Source organism: Trichechus manatus, unplaced genomic scaffold (genome assembly GCF_000243295.1).
Source record: "Trichechus manatus latirostris isolate Lorelei unplaced genomic scaffold, TriManLat1.0 scaffold00025, whole genome shotgun sequence".
Taxonomy (NCBI): domain Eukaryota; kingdom Metazoa; phylum Chordata; class Mammalia; order Sirenia; family Trichechidae; genus Trichechus; species Trichechus manatus.
The window spans coordinates 14576700-14588796 of NW_004443961.1; positions in this window are offsets into that span (position 1 = coordinate 14576700).

The window sequence follows — 12097 nt, forward strand, 5'->3', positions numbered from 1 at the left end:
GGGAGGGGAAAACCCACAGCATCCTCTTTGGGGAAATTAAGTAGCCTGTCCCATCAGTGCCTGTGAGAGGTGTGTATATTAACTACATATCCGCAGGGTGTGTATTCTCCTACACTCTCTGGTTCTCAGTAATTAGTTTTCAGAAGCAGTCCAAAGAGATTGAGAAATTGCAACTAATTAGCATATTTTTCTGATAGAGCAGGCTTATTATCCTGTGTGAGCCTTAGCTAGATAGTAAGGACAAGGAATAGACAAAAGGCTTCTTCTTGTTTTTCCCAAACTTTTTGTTTATGTCCACAGCCAGTATGTCCACAACATCTTCCTGGAACCACTTTCTCAGAATTAGACAAGTCAGGCCACATTCTGGAATCTTGTTTGAAACAGAGAATAGTTGCTCTTACAGTGAAACACATCATTCACAATGAGATTTAATGTTCAAATCAAATAACAAAATGATGGTTTTTATACAATTTTATTCCCTATGTAATAAAAGGAATTGTATTTTCCTGTGTCCCTTTTAAGACAGCATAGAACTATTCCAAAATTTTCCTGGGTCTGAGGTGAGTTTGAGTCAGAGTGGATGAGAATAGAGGTGACTCTAACAGAGAACGGAGGGGATGGGAGTAGGGCAGTTAATATTTTTTAGTTTGTAATATTACATTAGGGCCCTGGTGGTGCAGTGGTTGTTTGGCTGCTAACCAAAAGGTTCACAGTTCAAATCCACCAGCTGCTCCTTGGAAACCCTATGGGCAGTTTCACTCTGTCCTACAGGCTCGCTATGAGTCGGAATCGACTCGATGGCAACAGGTTTTAATACTACATTACTAATTCCAAAGTCACTTCTCCACCTTCTCCTGACTCTGAAGACGCATGAGGGATAGGGACTTTTGTTGGACTACTTCTTTGCTGCTCTCTTAAAAACATTAGTTATGGATATTCCACTGACAACACAAACAGAAAAGAAAAAAATAGGAACCCCAATTATAATAAGAGTATGGTCAAGTTTTAGCATTTCTTACAGGTGATGTTTTCTGAGAAAAATCATAAGTATTATAATAAAAAACTATGTCAAACTCTTGTTAACCTACACTAATTTTATCAATAATACATTAGGGCTTACAAAAATAAAGCTCAAGCTTCTATCAAATTAAATGTTGATAATTAAATCTAAAAGGTGGGTAAATGCACACTTGAGTTTGTTTTTTTAATAAATAGCATCGTGCATACCCATACAACCCATACACAGGTGTGTCTCCTTTTTCACAACTTAGTTGTAAATTTTGACTCACATTTTGCTTCCAGTGCTGAGTATGAAGAAAATGTTATTTTACCTGTGAATTACAGGTGCTGGTAGTCTGGCAGAAGAAAAGAGTTGTCTCATAGTTTAAATTTTACTTTCACTTTTCACATGTTATTGGTTATGTATATTTCTTCCTTTATGAACTGCATTTATTCTGCAAGTATCTTATAATTTTTCTTATATTAGTGAGATTTTAAAACACTAAGACTATAATCCTATAATTTTATGAAAAATATCATCCCAGATTACTGAGTTTAGTTTTATGATATAGATTGCTGTACTAAAGTTTTTAATTTTTCTGTAGTGAAATCTACTGATATTTTCCTTGAGGTTTCTTTCACCTTTTACTTTTATGTGTGAAAATTTCACAATCCTTAGAGAAGTTCACTATTCATGTACAGATAGTCCCTGATTCATGACAGGGCTTTATTCGGACAACTTCATCGTAAATTGATTCTGATCTAAGTCGAATACCTATTTTTTTTTAGTTTTCATTATTATTGCCTTTTATTATCAATATCTTTATAAATCTGATCTTTGAACATCTGAGAATGATAACATCAGCAAATTATGCACTGTAGCATTGTATGTAGTACGTTACTAAAGATAAGATGTACAAAAATAAAGTGTGATTCATCACAACTTGAATACGTCATAAATTGGGACCACCTGTATATTTAATCTGATGATTTAGTTCATCCAGGATTTATTTTGATGTGTGCATCTAACCTGATATTGTTAGCTGGATAATCAATGTCCCCAATACTTTTCTTATTGAGCTATAATTCATGTAACATAAAATTCACCATTTTTAACGTGCACAATTCTGTATTTTTTTAGGATGTTCACAAAGTTGTGCAACCATTATCACTATCTAATTCCAAAACATCTTCATCACCTCAAAAAGAATGCCTGTATCTATTAACAGTCACTCCCCATTCCAATCTCCCCCCAGTCCCTGGTAACCACTAATCTACTTTCTGTCTCTATGAATTTGCCTATTCTGGACATTTCATATAAATGGAATCTACAATATGTGGCCTTTTATATGTGGTTTCTTTTATTTAGCATGATGCTTTCAGGTTTCATCCATATTATAGCATCAATCAGTACTTCTTCCTTTTTATGGCTGACTGATATAGGGTCATTTTGAGTCGGAATGGACTAAATGGCAAATAACAACAACAATATTCCATTGTATAGATATACCACGGTTTATCCATTCATTTAATGTCCATCCATGGACATTTAGCTTATTTCCACCTTGTGGCTATTATGAATAATGCTGCTATGAACATTTATGTTCAAGTTCTTGTGTGAACATATGTTTTTAATTCTCTTGGATATATACCTGGGAGTGAAACCTCAATATTTTTTGTTTAATAATCCATTCCCCCACTGACTTGTGGTGATTTCTTTATTATACAAGTTCCTATTTATATGAGGCTTGGTTTCAGGGCTGTCTAATCTGTTTCACTGTCCTATCACTTCTTTTGCAAATATCAGACTGTTTCAATTTTAGGAGCCTTATGTTTTATAGCTGATAGGTCAAGTTACCTCCAATTTTTCCTTTCTTGATTTCTCAAGTAGTATTGCCAGCCTATTTTTCACTATCAGCTTTGAATCATTTTGTCAGGCCATTGGTATTTTGAATAGGATTGGGTATTTAATTTGGGAAAAATTAATCTAGGGTAAGTCAATATGTTTACAGTATTTCACCTCCCTACCCACCAACACGGTGTATATCTTCTTTAAATCTACTATATCTCCCACTAAAATTTTGTGGCTTACCTCACATAGGGATCACCCATCCTTGTTAAGTGAATAACCAGTTATTCTAACCTCTGAGGAGGTGATAGTTGGGGTAAGACTCGACCGATGAGGGGGGTTAACCAATCAAAGACCCGAGGGAAGACTACTCTAGACACAGCAAACTGAGCGCAAAGGCTACGAGGTAAAACAAGTTGGGCATGTTGAAGGAACAGGAAGAAGGTTAGTGTGGCTGGGACTTAGAGAGGAAGACTAGAAGGAGCTGAAGTCAGTCTTAGGCAGGATCCAAATCAAATATGGCCTTGGTGGCCATATAAGGAACTTGGACTTTTGCCTCATGCAAATAGAACATTTTTAAGCAAACACTGACATGGTTTTGCATGAAGGTAGCTCTCCTTGGTCTAGCTAGGAAGTGACCCTCTCAATGAGATCATCTAGCTTCCTGCCCCTGGCCAGGGCCAAGACTTAGCAACCAGAGAGGTTCTTTCGGGTGCTGGGAGAAGTCAGGCCATAAACAGTCACCTCCTTTAAGTGGGTCCATCAGGATGGCTGACCCTTACAGTCCATTCACCACCCACTGCTCACAAGCTTATCATGCTGGAGGCTGGTGCTAAAGCCACCAGCACCACCAGAACAAACTGCAGGTCTCAGGAGAAGCCAACCCTCATTAACTCATTCCCCATCTGTCCACTCATATACCTATGGAAAAGCCCACACCATGGTTGTAGCTATCGACACATCTGGAGGGAAGCTAGTTAGCAAGTATCCTCCTCCCAATTGCTTGCCCATGATTCTTCCTCAAAGCTGCTACCACAAAGAGTGACAAAGGGGTTTGTCACGGCCTCTTACTCACTGAGCTGGAAGCTGTGATATTCACGGCAGTTATTCCCCAGCCTCCATCCTTGATGTTGTCCTAGCTATTTTGATCGCCTGAAGGAATCTACCCTAGTGAACTACTTCAGGCATATCTGCCCAGGAACAGACCCATGAGCTCATGCCCTCTCACCTTTCTAGGGAAGCTGAAGCTGCTGGCAGGCTGAGGGACAAGCTCACAGCCCACAGTTGGAAATGTGTTGAATTCTAAACAATTGTTACTATCTTTTCCAACCTCCTTCTAGTGTGCTAAAGAAGCTTGAAAACTTAAAAAAAAAAAACTACATTTCCCAGACACCCTTGCTGTTACAGATCTAGAAACAAATTCAGTTCTGTCAGTTAGAACCCCTCACAGGAGATTTGAAGGTAGAAGTGAGGCAGACCCTCTTCTGGCAACTCTGGGCTGCAACCTGTGGAGAAATGAGATTTTCTGCAGCAGGGTTCTGTGCAGCACATCTTGCAAGCAAGTGACTTCCTGATCTGGGGATTACAGCCACACATTTTTTTTAACTCAAGGTTAAATGTGGTAGCCTCTGAATTCTCCGCCTTCTTGATTGCTTCCCTTGGTGGGTCACTTCCTTGATGTTCTGGACTCATTACTGAGATCTAGCCTAGAAACTGCTTTTCCAACCCTTCTGATAATTTTCTAAGCACCTAATTTCCTGTATTAAGTCCCTTTCTACCAAATATACTTAGTGTGATCTCTGTTGAACGCTGACTGATATTCAAACAGCAGCAAAAAGCATCTACCATGAGATAGCCAGCATGGGATTATCTCCTCAGCAACCCCCCTAACAGTCCACTCAGCCTATTCACCTTGCCTGGGAAGCCCACTGCGCCTGCTCACTCTCCTAGAGAGGAGCCTTGCTTCACTTGCCTTGCACCCCTCTACACTGAGGCTCAGTCATCATCAAGCCTGAAGGAGCCTCCTACGCTTCTCTTTTTAGCCATTGAACGTAATCTTCACGGAAGGCAACTCAACCTGAGGTTCACCAAGCAGAGGCAAATTCAGAAAAGGACTACTGACACCAGTAATCCATTGGTTCATCAACACACACTGACTGCCCATTCTCTGCCAAGGCTGCTTTCAAGAGTCTCCAACAGTTCTGAAAGTCCCCCACATCAGCAAATTTTTGATATAAAGGTAATTGTACAAGGGGAAACAGTGGCCATCAAAACGTTCCTGCAGCGTGCAGCTGGTGTAGCGCTGGTGCAGGCCTGCAGGTGCACCGCAGCCTGGACGCCCAGACACCCAAAAGCTCAGCTCTGAGCTCTTCCACGTCCGCTCCTTCCCCAGTTGCTGCCAGACTGGCATCCTGAGGCCGTATCTGGCCTTCTCGCAGCGGCTGCGGCTTCGGCGGAGCCCACGCTGACTTGTGAGGCAGTGAAGATGTCCATGCTGTGCTAGCTACTGCCCTAGACCTGCTGCACTCGGGCGCGTTCCCACTGAGCCCTGCCAGGCCCCTCAGCGCCCACCTTCCTGCCAGTCCTCCGCCCTGACAGCGCCTCGACGCGCTCACCCAGGTGGGCACCTGCGCCAGGGGCGTCCACCGCGCGTGTCCGACCCGGTGCTGGCGCTCTTCCACCCCCGCAGCTGCGCCTGCCAGGCCAAGCCGTCCCCAACCCCGGAGGAGCCCCGGCCGCCCACCCGCCGGGCCAAACTGCGACGGATGCGGCCCTGCCTACCGACATCAGGAGCGCAGGGCCTGCGGGTGGACATGCTCACCGCCTCTCGCTGCCCCAGCACATGCGACCCCGCAGGGCCTTCCGGTGCCCCCCAACACGGCCTTCTGACGCCGCACTTACCCACACCTGCCGCACCTCAGCCACTTGGGCAGCGACGGGGCCCGCGCCCTGCTCGAGTTGGCCCAGGGCCCACGCGGCCCAGCGGCCTCGACTGCCTCAAGCTCCACCTGGTCAGCCTCGCCCGCCTGAGGACGCGCGAGGCGCTGCTGGCGCGCCTGGCTGCCGCAGGCGAGGTGCTGGACTCCGCCCAGCGGCCCACGGCGGCCCCCGCACAGGGTGGATGGAGGCCGGCGAGCGCGGGCGGCCCTAGCCTGCTGCGTGGAGCGCCCGCGCGCCGTGCGTGTCCCGACACTGCCGCCTTCCTCTGCCACTGCCGGTCCACCGCGCGCCTCCTGGAACGGCCTGCAGCCTACGTCCTCTAGGCCGCGACAGCGTGGGCGCCACTTCCGTCAACCTGACGCCCTCAGACCTGCCACAGGATGTGGGCGGTGGGTGGCCGCGCAGGTGGAGGTGTTCTGCAGTTAGGACGACGAGCGAGGTGTGCAGGTGGACCCGGTGCCCAAGGGCTTCGTGAGCTGTAAGGTGGTGTACTGGCAGAATTGTCCCACCCGAAGCAGATGAGGCTGATGAAGCACACCTCTGAAGTTTGCAGGCTGACCAGCGTGGGTGCCACCCTCCCCACACAGATCTCTAAGGTATAGTGCTCTGCCTTGAAAGGTGAGTGCTGGAACCTTTATCCCTTGCTTTCCCCTGTTCCCTCACAGAGTCAAAGAGTGGAGGTAAATCGTGATAAATCTTCCTTTGTTTAACTTAGATGAGCTGGGTCCTCTGAGTAAGGCCTACTCAGAAAAAGAGCTTTGGAACTAAGAAGCGTATACCTATATCCACAGGCAACTGGCAGGAAATGTTGCATGAAGGCCTTTCCCCAAATCAAAGGATGGAATGTCCTAGTAGTAGACTTCTGTACTCTTTTCTAGCTATTTCATTTTTGATATCTGTGTTCTTGGCTGTAAATAGCCATTTTCATTTTGTATCATTGCCTACTATTTTAAACCTTGTTTCAGCAAGGAAACCCTATGGGACAGTTCTACTCTGTCCAGGGTCACTATGAGTCAGAATCAACTCTTTGGCAATGGGTTTATGGTCTTGTTTCAGTAGGTGTCTGATTTTTCATACTTAGCATTATCCAAACCATTTGGTGTAACAAAATAAAACATATCATAGAGGAGAAAAAATGTGTACGTTTGCTTAACAACAATAACAAAAGTTACAGCCACTGCAATATCAACCACGCACATTAGCAACAAATTGAGGTCTAAACACAGGGATCCTGAGGATGGGATAAAGGCCCTAGGGAGTTCCCAGCTCTCCTTCTGTCTGTCCATCGCTCAAGGCCTGTCAGCAGAGAGGACAGCAAAGACCAGACTCATGACTTACCTTCGTAAATGTGAGTGCCAGGGCAAAGTTTAACAGAATTTCCTTTGGTCATGTTAAATCCTGTTTTCAGGGCTCTTGCTAAATAAATGTCCAAGGCACAAGCCAGAACAAGGAAGCACAGCTCCTGTTCCAGACAACTGCTTGGACGCCCAGCCTGAGTGCAAATGCCAGCTCAAACTGTGAACTATCTATGTTGTTCTGTAGCTACAAGCCCAACAGAAATAGGAAAGGAAGCAGCATTAGCTTCATCTCCAGGTCCTCCCTAAGGAAGGGGCTACTGCCAGAAGAGCTAAAACTGAAGGGGCCTGGGACCCAGCCCAGTGGCTGGAGAGTCAAGGATTGTTAGCAACATTCTCTGGAGAGCCAACAAAAGGCAGTAACGAGAGGACAGTTGGTAGCTGGCTGGCTGCTAGAGGCCATCTGGAGGAAGAAATTTGTTGGCCTTGGAAACTTTTTCCTTTGGACTAAGTTTTGCAGACCCTTCCATTGGAGGGCAGAAGATTGCTCAAATAAATCAAGAGACCAGCTATATGATGAAACAGGTGAAAAAGTACAAGATGAAATCAAACCTACTTTCTAAATTTTTGGAAGACTCCCAGGTACCAATTTTAGAGGAAATAAAAATCTAGCATCAAATGTTAATGGAAGAATCACTATGGGGAATATGGAAAAAGAGTTAATCTGGATGGAAAGGTGAAACAGTTGTTGAGTCTGTGCTTCCCTGTGGCTCAGATATTTATTAAGAGCCATGAAAATGGATTCTAAGTATAGGAGATTCTGTTGACCTGGCATTGATTTGTTGCTCCATAACCAAATGGTTTTAACATAAATTATCAAGAATATGTGTTCCCTTGACTCTACATTCCACTGAACAATACCACCCAGTGATTATCCAGCCATGGATTTTGTCAAAATCCTAAACATTTACTAGTTTTTGTTGTTTGTGTAAACTAAGTCTAGGGACACAGAGCTCATCTAGAAAGACGAGGAGGGGGCAGCCTTGAGGTACAGAGAGGACAACCAACCTGAAATACCGTCCCCCACTCCCTGTCTTACTTTCTGCTTAGACAACAATAATACTTAAGGAGAGCTTTAGTGTCTCCCCTTACTCCCCGGTGGGGGTGGGGGCAGGGAGAAGATTTGTAGAATTTAACATGTGAAAGGTTGAGAACCACTACATAACCCACATTGTGGTCTGTACTCCATATACAGATTGCCAAATGGCTGAGGGACAGTTTCTGGTAAGGAAAACAAATGAAGCTAGATGGTTAAGAAAGTATCCCACCAGCAGTTGTCTTTGCTGTACAACTTAGCTGAGAGCTGAACCTTCACAGAATTTTCCAAATGGAAGGCCTAAGACTTCTTTTCCACAAGCCACAGCTTCGTTGACAGGGAGCATCAGGCAGCTGTTGTAAAGATTAACATCCTTTTCTCTGACAGCAAATCAGCCAATCACCTTTTGCTTTCAAACTTTGCCTGATTTGGCCTTAGAAGATCACCTGGGTGAGAAAGGGAGGAGGCATGTGTTCTGTTCTTAGTGGATAAAAGTTAGACATATATCTCTGACAAGGATTAGGAGAAAAAAATCCTCCAAAGCACTGAAATGCCAGAATATACATGTTTTCTATCAGAGTAATGAGCAGTCTAAATATTTACATGGTCTGCTGATAATCAAGAACCTAACTAAGTAGGGGGAGTACAGACAGAGTGGAAAAAGGAGCTTGCAAATATTGAAGTAAAGGAACGTTTCTTAAATAATTATGAAGTGATCATTAAACAATTTTTCTACAGTAAAGGATGTCAATATCAAGGTGTCTGATATCTCAAACTCAATAAAGGATTCCATCTCATTTCCAAGAAGCCAATTTACGGACAAAAGAAAGAGGGCTTTAGCACCATTCTTAAGCTGGTTCCATTAACCACCACTCTTTTTTTCATGTTCACCTATAATTTACCCAGTAGATATTTTTTTCCAAATTAGTATGTATTTATTTGGAAATGGAGATCAGGGAATCGCTCAGATGCCAGAACTTTTTTTTTTTTAATAGTATTTTACTGAGTTTTTGGTGAAAGTTTACACAGGAAGTTAGGTCCCCATTTAACAAATTCCACACAAATTGTTCAATGACATTAGTTACATTTATCACAATGTGTCAACATTCTCTTTAATTGTGTTCAGTTTGTTTGCTTTCCAGTACTCTAGTTTCCCTGTCCCCTTATCTTCTTGTCTTTGCTATTGAGTAAGTGTTGACCTTTTGGTCTCATACTGATGGTTTAATAGGGCACCCATCTTGTGAATAATATCCTTTATTTTGTGTGCCACTTTGCTATTTGGCTAAAAGGTGATCTCAGGGGATAGACTCGGTTCTAGGTTTAAAGACTGTCTCAGGGCAATAGTCTCAGGGAGTCCTCTGTTCTCTACTGTTCCAGTTTGTCTGAGTTTTGGTTGTTTTTTTTTTTTTAATACGAAGTTGAATTCTCCATATTCTTCTCCTATCCTACCCGGGACCAACTATTGTGACCCTGATGAGAACAGTCAGTTGTGGTAGCTAGGCACCATCCAGTTCTTCTGGTCTCATGGGAGATGAGGTCGTGGTTCGTGTAGACTTGTTTCTTCTCGGCACTTTTCATATGCCAGGACTGTAAATGAACACATACCTTTGTTTAATCTGGGTTTTAAGAAATTTTAATGCTTTAAATAACTTCACATACAGAAAAAATAAATTTTCCCATTTTAATAAAGAAAAACATGTTGTTAGGTGCTGTCAAGTTAATTCCGACTCATAGTCACCCTATGTACAACAGAATGAAACACTACTTGGTCCTGCGCAAAAAGATGGAAACAACCTAAGTGCTCACCAACAGATGAATGGATTAACAAACTGTGGTTCATACACACATTAGAATACTACACAACGATAAAGAATAATGGCGAAACATCTCATAATATGGATGAATTTGGAGGACATTATGCTGAGTGAAATAAGCCAAACATAAAAGTACAAATATTGTATGTTATTGTTAGGTGCTGTTGAGTCACTTTCGACTCGTAGTGACCCTATGTATAACAGAACGAAACACTGCCCGGTCCTGTGCCATCCTCACAATCATTGTTATGCTTGAGCCCATTGTTACAGCCACTGTGTCAATCCATCTTGTTGAGGATCTTCCTCTTTTTTGCTGACCCTCTACGTTATACCAAGCATGATGTCCTTCTCCAGGGACTGATCCCTCCTGATAACATGTCCAAAGTATATGAGACGTAGTCTCGCCATCTTCGCTTTTAAGGAGCATTCTGATTGTACTTCTTCCAAAACAGATTTGTTCGTTCTTTTGGCAGTCCATAGTATATTAAATGTTCTTCACCAACACCACAATTCAAAGGCGTCAGTTTTTCTTCAGTCTTCCTTATTCATTGTCCAGCTTTCTCATACATATGATGCAATTGAAAACATCATGGCTTGGGTCAGGCGCACCCTAGTCTTCAAGGTGACATCTTTGCTTTTTCACTCTTTAAAGAGGTCTTTTGCAGCAGATTCGCCCAATGCAATGCATCTTTTGATTTCTTGACTGCTGCTTCCACGGGTGTTGATTGTGTATCCAAGTAAAATGAAATCCTTGACAAGTTCAATCTTTTCTCCATTTATCATGATGTTGCTTATTGGTCCAGTTGTGATGATTTCTGTTTTTTTTTTATGTTGAGGTGTAATGCATACTGAAGGCTGTGGTCTTTGATCTTCATCAGTAAGTGATTCAAGTCCTCTTCACTTTCAGCAGGCAGGGTGTGTCGTCTGCATAACGCAGGTTGTTAATGAGTCTTCCTCCAATCCTGATGCCCTGTTTCTCTTCATATAGTCCAGCTTCTTGGATTATTTGCTTAGCATACAGATTGAATAGGTATGGTGAAAGGATACAACCCCGATGCACACTTTTCCTGACTTTAAACTGCACAGTATCCCCTTGTTCTGTTCGAATGACTGCCTCTTTATCTGTGTACAGACTCCTCATGAACACAATTAAGTGTTCTGGAATTTCCATTCCTTGCAATGTTATCCATAATTTGTTATGATCCACACAGTTGAATACCTTTGCATAGTCAAGAAAACACAGCTAAACGTCTTTCTGGTATGCTCTGCTTTCTGCCAGGATCCATCTGACATCAGCAATGATATCCCTGGTTCCACGACCTCTTCTGAATCCAGCTTGAATTTCTGGCCCTTCCCTGTTAATATACTGCTGCAGCCGCTTTTGAATGATCTTCAGCAAAATTTTACTTGGGTTTCATATTAATGATATTGTTCCATAATTTCTGTATTCAGTTAGATCACCTTTCTTGGAAATAGGCATAAATATGGATCTCTTCCAGTTGGTTTGCCAGGTAGCTGTCTTCCAAATTTCTTGGCATAGACAAGTGAGCACTTCCAGCGCTGCATCCGTTTGTTGAAACATCTCAATTGATATTCCGTCAATTCCTGGAGACTTGTTTTTCGCCAGTGCCTTCAGTGCAGCTTGAACTTCTTCCTTCAGTACCATCGGTTCCTGATCATATGCTACCTCCTGAAATGGTTGAAAGTTGACCAGTTCTTTTTGGTATAATGACTCTGTGTATTCCTTCCATCTTCTTTTGATGCTTCCTGTGTCGTTTAGTATTTTCCCCATAGAATCCTTCAGTAATGCAAGTCGAGGCTTGAATTTTTTCTTCTGTTCTTTCAGCTTGAGAAATGCCAAGCGTGTTCTTCCCTTTTGGTTTTCTATCTCCCTTTGCACACTTCATTATAATACTTAGTCTTCTTGAGCCACCCTTTGAAATCTTCTTTTCACTTCTTTTACTTCATTTCTTCCTTTGGCTTCAGCAACTTGAACTCAACGTCCAAGAGCAAGTTTCAGAGTCTCTTCTGACATCCATTTTGGTCTTTTCTTTCTTTCCTGTCTTTTTAATGACCTCTTGCTTTCTTCATGTATAATGTCCTT